The following is an 8,331-nucleotide window of genomic DNA, read 5'->3' as shown; positions in this document are numbered from 1 at the left end:
ATCCGACAGGTTCTCACACCTAGATGTGCCCAGCTGCTCATCTTGCCTTCACCTGCACCCAGGCTGCTTAGTGCTGCGGGGAGAATCATGCTACTGAGTAGATTATATCACTGGAAATTCACTGTCACCAACTTCACCTGGATTCCTAGTATTTCCTGTCAATCCTCACGATGTCTTATTAGTCAACTCTATATTCCATTCTCTACTGTGTTTATTTCAAACCTTTTTCAATCTCTTCAAAGCACACATTCTCTGCTGGTATGTTTATTCCAGCACTATTCACAGTAATAAAGATGTGGAATCAACCTAAGTGTCCATCAACAGAGGATTAGATGAAGAAAATATGGCATATATACACAATGGAATACTATTCAGCCTTAGAAAATGAAATCATGTCTTTTGCAGTAGCATGAATGGACCTGGAGGCCATTATCTTAAGTGGAGCAACTCAGACACAGAAAGAAATATACCACACATTCTCACTAATAAGTGGGAGCTAAAAAAATGTATACACATGGATGTAGCATGTGGAATGGTGGATAGTGGAGACTTAGAGCGTGGGGGCTGAGTCGGTGGGAGGCAGGGTGGAGGATGGGGGATTACTTGGTGGGTAAAGTGTGTGCTGTTCCAGTGATGCACTGAAGGCCCTGACGTCACCACAATGCAGTATATCCACGTAGCAAAACTGCACATGTACCCCATGAATATATACAAAGAAATACATAAAAGTTCCTCTTTATGTTATTATTTCTTTATTATTTTTAAGTTGACATAAAATTGTATATCATGTACAACGTGTTTTGAAATGTGTGTACATTGTGTAATGGCTTAAGTAAGCTAATTAACGTATGCCTTATTTCACAGAATAAAAATTCTTCTTTTCTCAAGTACATGTACTCTTACAATAGAAATGAGTTAGTCATTTGTTCATTTATTAAGTATTTATTGAGTACCCTCTGATTGTTGTTACAGAGTCTAGGGATACAATGGTGAAAAGGCGAAAGGTGAAGTGAAGTCCTGGAGATGACTGGTGTGTAGTCCCCAGCTGCACTAAACCTACTTTCATAGAGTTTACATGAGAAGTGGAGATAAAGGCAGACAATCACCAAGTCATCAGTAAACCAATAAAAGAGTTTCAAATAGTGGTAAGAGAGAGAAGATAATAATAGCGGTGTGATAAGATAGAGACTGGACACTAAGGTGGGAGACTAAGCTTGGTGGTTAGGGAAAGCCTCATTTTATCCAATAAAAGGAAGGTCGTTTCACTGTTAAGAAACTACATTTTACATTAAAGAGAGCATATGTATATTTATTTACTTAATCGATTTTCAGAATAACCTTTCTTGTTATACAAATGAAAACTTGTTATACAAATGAAAACAGGGAATTAAGGAAGTTGCCCAGGCCACACACAGCTACTAAGTGACAGAGCTGGGATTCAAACTTTGGTCAGTTAACGGAAGCCCATGCTGCCCCCACTTTACCAAATGGCCACTCACAAAGACCGGCTCTTGAGAAAAAGGACGTGTGTCACTGTTAGGTTTGAGCAATCTTTTCTAGTATGTTTGAGGCCTTTTTAATCTGTACTCTACATCAAAAATAGTAATACACAGTATTTCTGTGGTTGTTTCCAGGTAGTTTTATCATCATCTCTCTATCGCATAACGTTTACTAAGACACAGAGAACTTACAGACCATTTGAGACCACTCTTATAACTCAAATCTAAAAGTTCAGTGATTTCTCCATGGTTACATAGCTGTAGAATGCTTAATCTAGATTAACTAGATTCACGGATGTAAACTAGATTTGGGTTTCTTGACTTTCAATCGTTTTTTTCCCCAGTATGCCTATACAAAATACTTCCTTTAAAAGTACTGAGTTTAAGAATTTAAATCCAAATAAAACTGGAGAATTAATTTTCATTTCTGAGGCAAAATACCAAAGATTTCTCCACTAGTACTGGTAACTTCATTGGGAATAAATGATAAAGAGAATAAAAGGGAGTAAGATAAACACCGTGCAGGTGTCACATTAAATTACCCCCTTTTCCCCTAATTTTATATAAATGAAAGAAAGGACACCCAACTGCAAACTCCTTGAGACGCTATTCAAATTCAAGTGCTTCCGAAATACAAATATGCGATAATTCTTTGCAGCTTATGAAAAAAAGAAAGCCATTTTTGTTTGTTGTGTTGTTGTTGATGTATATATGTGTTTTATAATTATTAAGGAAGTATACTCTGGTTTCTTTGCAGATCTTATAAATCTTTGGCCTTTTTATAATTATTAAGGAAGTAATAATGAAAATGGAAAAAGAGGCTTTTTGATGTTATTCTGTCATTGCATTGCCAAAAGAAAATATATTCCCCTCTTTTCCAAAAGTCAGCTGGGTTTTATCAGCTTTGCAAAATGATGAATGAATGCCTTGTTCATTATTATTGCTTAAGTCATTCTTATTTATGCCAGTGATTCACGGATTATGTTTTGATTGTTCTTGAGAGATGAAAACACTTTCTTGCTGATGAATAAACACTGCCACTTTTAAAATATTTGTATGCAAAATGTCTTTAAAGCCATTATGAAATGCTTTGCGAGAGTATTAGGAAGCTGTTTTTCCAAAGGCACTTTTTTCTCTACCTTTTCTTTCATGCTAAGCAGCCCAATTGAAAGGCTTTTCAGAGTTAACTTGTTTAAGCAATACCAGTGTTTTAGTGTAATGAATAACTTTTTATAGAAGACAATCACACACAATTCAACATGCCGGTGTTTCTATTTCTGTGCTCCACCAATGCAGGGATTCCGTGGTAGAATCTCTTTCTTTGAGAAAGCTGAAGCCATCAAAACCCTGATTAACCTCTGATATTCACGTGGTGCTCTTGATCTTGAGGACTGCAGCAGTCACAAAGCTTTAATGGCAGCCATATGCTTAGGGTATTGTGGGTATGGGTGACCCAAATGTGAACTTGGGGGATGACTGATGCTAACTGCTATTTGTTTCAGGTTTGGTGTGGAGATTACTGATGAAGAGTTTGACTTACTACTTGACAGAATCCCCCTTGATGAAGATGGAAATGTCAGAGGCCCCCAGTTCATGGCCATGTTGGATGCTTGCCACTCTTTTTCCACATTTTCTCACTTCTTAGTAATTTTTATTCTTGTTTTTAATACAGAGAATGTACCCCTGAAAGTACTAGGTTTATTTAAATTTTCTGTTTATTGCCTGGTATCTCACTTACTAATATTTTATAAATGACAAAGGATTTTTGAAAAAGCATTGTTAACAAAAAGGTAGGATTTTTGCATGATGAACTATGGCAATGCATTTGAAAACATTTAATGCCTCAGTACCTAAATAGTGGACGTGGGAGGATAATGTGTGACTGAGGTGACAAACGAGGCATGTAAACTGCGTTTGCAGAGTTGGGAAGAAAATTGCAATAAGTGGCAAAAGTCAAATCCTGAAGATGGGTGGTGTTCAGTCCCCAGTCGCTCTAAACACTCCCCCACACACTGACCTTTTACCCCCTCACTTGCCTCCCACGGGACTCCCATTTACAGGACTTCTTGCTACCTTCTTCCCAGAGGATTCTGCCTGGACAGTAGAGTACGCGTATGACCAATGATTGTGTTAAAGGCAGAGCAAGAATGCTTTCTGAAATATTCTCACTTTGTATTTCTCTATCAGGGGAACCAAAGTTATTTCTCTTTTCTAAAATCTTTTCATGGATTTTGTAGGGTAGTTCAAGGCTTAATTATTTGAAATTCTGATCAGTATTGACCATTTTATTCCTTAAGTACTTTAAGGCATGTAGCAGTCCCAGGCATCATGATTTTGGCTGAAGCCATTGAAAGATGGGTTGCATCTTCCTAAAGACGCTTCTTTTTTCCAGAGCAGTTTTGGAATATAACTGTCTTCATCCAACATGCCTCCTGGACCATCCTCCAAATCTCATGACTATCTCTTTAGCCATGAAACCCACCCATATTTTCTGTTGGTTCTTGATAGCAGGGTGGAAGTTACCAACCTGGTTTGACTTGAAGGGCATGAGAAGAGCATGCTCCAAGTGAGAGAATGCTCTCAGAGTCTCGGGGGCTGGCAGTAGGAAGCCCTCAAAGTGAAAAAGAACCAGGAGTGGGGAGGAGGTACCAGTAGGCCTTACCTAAAGGTGGGCATCCCTGGCAGTGCAGTTTTTCTATAGTATTTCCCAGGCTTACGTGGTCTTCTTTCATGGAGCATCTTAGAGGCTGGCGTTCCACAGAATGTGGGAGGCTCCCTGAGTCAAATTAGTTAATCAGCTAAGGAGCCTTAATTTTAGGAGGTCAAGATGAAGTGCCTAAGAGAATGAAATGAAGGGGGGTGGTGTTTGTGTTTTGTTTTTGTTTGTTTTTTGAGATGGAGTCTTGTTCTGTTACCCAGGCATGATCTTGGCTTACTGCAACATCTGCCTCTCAGGTTCAAGCAATTCTCATGCCTCAGCTTCCTGAGTAGCTGGGATTACAGGCATGTACCACGATACCCAGCTAAGTTTTAAATACTTTTAGTAGAGATGGGGTTTCACCATGTTGGCCAGTCTGGTCTCAAACTCCTGACCTCAGGTGATCCTCCCACCTCAGCCTCCCAAAGTGCTGGGATTACAGGTGGGAGCCACCGCACCGGGCCTGTTCGTTTGTTTAAATGTGGGGCCTGCAGGGAAAGAGAAATACAAGAAAGTTATTATGAAGAGAGTTTCCTGAACTTTCAAAAGGCAGCAGGGTAAAGCCACTGACGCTCAAGTGTCAGTGCCAAAGGAAAGGGGCATGGTGGAAAGAGAGGTGGGAGCACTAACGTAAAGCTGACATGAGCCTGGCCTATTAGCCTGAATTTTAGGTGGATAAAGTCACATCTCTGAATTCTTTATATTATTGACTCAACACATAAAATGACAGATTGTAATTTCATTGTTAATATTAACAAATGCCTGTACTTCTCTGTATTTTACATACCCAATCTCATTATTATTCCATTTGCCTGTGACAAAGCTGATACAAAGATTCAGTGAGTTGCACAGGTTACACAAGCCAGTGAGGGCACACTACCAGTCAAACCCAGGTCCATCTGATTTGAAAGTCTACGAGGGTATCCTCTATTTCACACTGCATTTCTGAATTATTCAACAACAAAATAATTGTTCCCTTTAACAAGCGTTTATTATGTGCCCCATATCCTGCTAAGAGCTTGATATGCGTTATTTAATTTAATGCTAAAGACCATTTTCCTAAATTCTGCTTAAGTTCACTGACGGATTACTAACGTCCATCTCATCTGCCCGTTAGGAGGATGGTATTTTCTGCTTGGTGGTGTGGTGTAAAGGCCCCTGAACTGGGCGTGAGGAGACTTGGATGACAAGAGTTATTGTTTGGTCTTTCACTTAATAATGACATGGCTTCCTCAGGTCTTTAATATCCCCTTGCTCTATTTTTCTCATCTATAAAATGAAAAGTTTAGATCAAAAGATCTTCAAGGTTCTCTCTAAGCATAAAGTTCTGCTTGAAGCAGTTTATATTCTTATAAATATTAATGGAGATTTGAGGCAGTCACTTAATATGACTTAAGAAGATGCTGTAACCAAAGCATGTGTTTTCCTGGTAAATAAGAAGAATTAACAAGAATTAACATTAAAATAATAAATCAATTTTTAGAGTCTATTATATAATCATCAGATTAAAATCAATACAATAAACACTTATGAGTACTTGTGTTTACTGTCAAGCATTTGTAAATTGTGAAAATAAATTATTTTTTTATAATATTGTCATAAAATCTGCATATATGATTGAGAACTTCTTTTCTTATATATATACAAATGGAAATGAAAAAGAAACATAACTCAAATTTAGGAGAATGAAGAACTATAGAAAACTGTATATAGAATGGTTAACAGTTCCAGGAGTATTTTTATTTATTTATATTTTTATTTTTTATAGAGACGGGGTTTCACCATATTGGCCAAGATGGTCCTTGACCTCGTGATCCACCCGCCTCAGCCTCCCAAAGTGCTGAGATTATAAGCGTGAGCCACTGTGCCCCACCTCTAGGAGTATTAACAATATAAAAATCCATATCATTTTAGACTATTTTTATTTTACTTCTTTGTATGTCCTACCTTTAGTGCCCCAGTTTTTTTTTTGAAATGGAGTTTCGCTCTTGTTACCCAGGCTGGAGTGCAATGGCACAATCTCAGCTCACCGCAACCTCCGCCTCCGGGGTTAAGCAATTCTGCCTCAGCCTCCTGAGTCGCTGGGATTACAGGCATGCGCCACCATGCCCAGCTAATTTTTGTATTTTTAGTAGAGACAGGGTTTCACCGTGTTGACCAGGATGGTCTCGATCTCTTGATCTCGTGATCCACCTGCTTTGGCCTCCCAAAGTGCTGGGATTATAGGCAGTGCCCTAGTTTTTAAGAATACACATAAATACTAAAATTTTTTAAAAATTGAATTAAACTCAGGAGGCTGAGGCAGGAAGATCGCTTGAACCCAGCAGTTTAAGTCCATAGCGAACTATGACTGCTACAGCACTCCAGCTGGAGTGATCAAGTGAGACCCCATCTCTAAAACAAAGAAACAAAAAACTGAACAAAAATTAATGTTTTGACCATAATAAGATGTTTGAAAAAACTGGCAAAAAATGACAAAGTCTGTTAAGAGCAAATGGTAGACTTTGTAACATGCTCACACTAGTTTAATCACCAAGAAACCAACGGAATTATTTCACTGGGTTTGTGACTTACCGCTTTCAATTTATAGGTAGCTGTCCCACCAAGAATACCACATCCAAGAACAGGATTCTATTTCCAAAGTGTGTGTGTGGACTTGAGAAGCAGCCTTTGGAAGATGGAGCTGCCCAGACTTTCTAGAGCCTACTTTAATTCCTTGGAGGTCTGCAGTCTCCAGGCTGTCGGTCATCAGGACCTTGGCTGTTGGTAAGACAGAGTGCTTCCTTTTGGGTGAAGAATTCTCTGTTACTTTCCAAGGGCTGCCATCATGAAGTACCACAAACTAGGTGGCTTAAAATGACAGGAAAGTATTCTCTCACAGCTCTATAGGCTGAAAGTTCAAAATCAAGGCATGAGCTGGGGCACGCTCCCTCTGAGACTCGGGAGAATCCTTCCCTCCGCTTTCCTTGCTTCTCGGAGTGACGAGTAATCCCTGGTGAGCCTTGTTCTGCAGCTGTTTCACTCTCATCTCTTCCTCTGCTGTCATGTGGCACACTGTGTGTCTCTGTCTCTGTGTCCCAATTTCCTTGTTCTCACACAGACACCAGTCTTATCAGATTGAGGGCTCAACCTACTCCAGTATGACCTTGTCTTAACTAGTAACATCTCCAACTACCCTATTTTCAAATGAAGGCATATTCTGAGGTTGCTGGGGATAAAGACTTTGACATATCATTTGGGGACACAATTTAATACATGACAAACCCTGTTATAGACCTAGCATGTCTAGTTTCTTACAGATTTCATTGGGGGAGGGTATAAATAAGAATGAGCTCTTGTGCATTCTCTGGCAACAGCAGTACCAATAGCTACCATTTAATGCCTACTACTTGTCAGGCACTAAATATTAACTCATTTCATTCTGACAACAGCCCTGTTTCACATATGGGAAAACTGGGGCACAGAAAGTAACTTGTCCATTGTTCTCCAGTTAGCAGTGGCAGAGCCGGGGTGCAAACCCAGGCTGCACCTGTCCAGAGCCCACATACTCAATACCATCCCGCCCTCTGGACAGTCAGGACAAGCAATTATGCCTCTGCCACCCACTACTGTGCCAACAAGTAAGGTTACACTTGAAACGTGGCTTGCAATACAAGGGTTAGATTTTACAGGCAACTCACTTATGTTTTCTGGTTACTTATTTTTTTTTAAGTCTGAATTCAATTTAGATTTAGTATTAAAAAAAACATTGAAACCTCTCAATGATTTTTATATTGATTACATATTGAAATGATTATATTTTAGATATATCGGGCTACACAAAAGATATTAAAATTAATTCCACTTAAAAACATCTTTTTTAGTGTGCTATCAGCAAATTTAAAATTATGAATGTAGTTTACAGTATATTCCTATAGGCCAGCCCTGAATTAGACAGCAAATCTTTTAAATTAGAGTAGGCAGCATAATAGGAGAAAAAAATTGTTTCAGTCCTTCATCCCAAGTCAATCAGTTCCTAAAGTAATCCTTAGTTTCTCTATGTATAAAACGTGATAGAAAACTTGAATTTTCTCACAAGTTTAATTTAACTAATTAATTGAAGAAAGTCAGTTATGAACCGTTTTGCCCAATGTT

The 8,331-nt window shown here is 38.8% G+C and overlaps 1 long non-coding RNA gene across 1 annotated transcript in view; it reads left to right on the top strand.

Annotated features, from left to right (window-relative positions):
- LOC108288119 overlaps positions 1-4,413 on the top strand; it is a 14,096-nt gene extending 9,683 nt beyond the window's left edge. The window contains exon 3 of the long non-coding RNA XR_001818606.2: positions 3,002-4,413. This is a non-coding gene — a long non-coding RNA (uncharacterized LOC108288119). The remainder of the gene's footprint in view (positions 1-3,001) is intronic.
- Positions 4,414-8,331: the final 3,918 nt, after the last annotated feature.

The sequence above is a fragment of the Cebus imitator genome, unplaced genomic scaffold (genome assembly GCF_001604975.1).
Source record: "Cebus imitator isolate Cc_AM_T3 unplaced genomic scaffold, Cebus_imitator-1.0 Scaffold365, whole genome shotgun sequence".
Lineage (NCBI taxonomy): Eukaryota > Metazoa > Chordata > Mammalia > Primates > Cebidae > Cebus > Cebus imitator.
The sequence above is the reverse complement of the archived record's forward strand: the minus strand, read 5'-3'. Positions and strand labels throughout refer to the sequence as shown.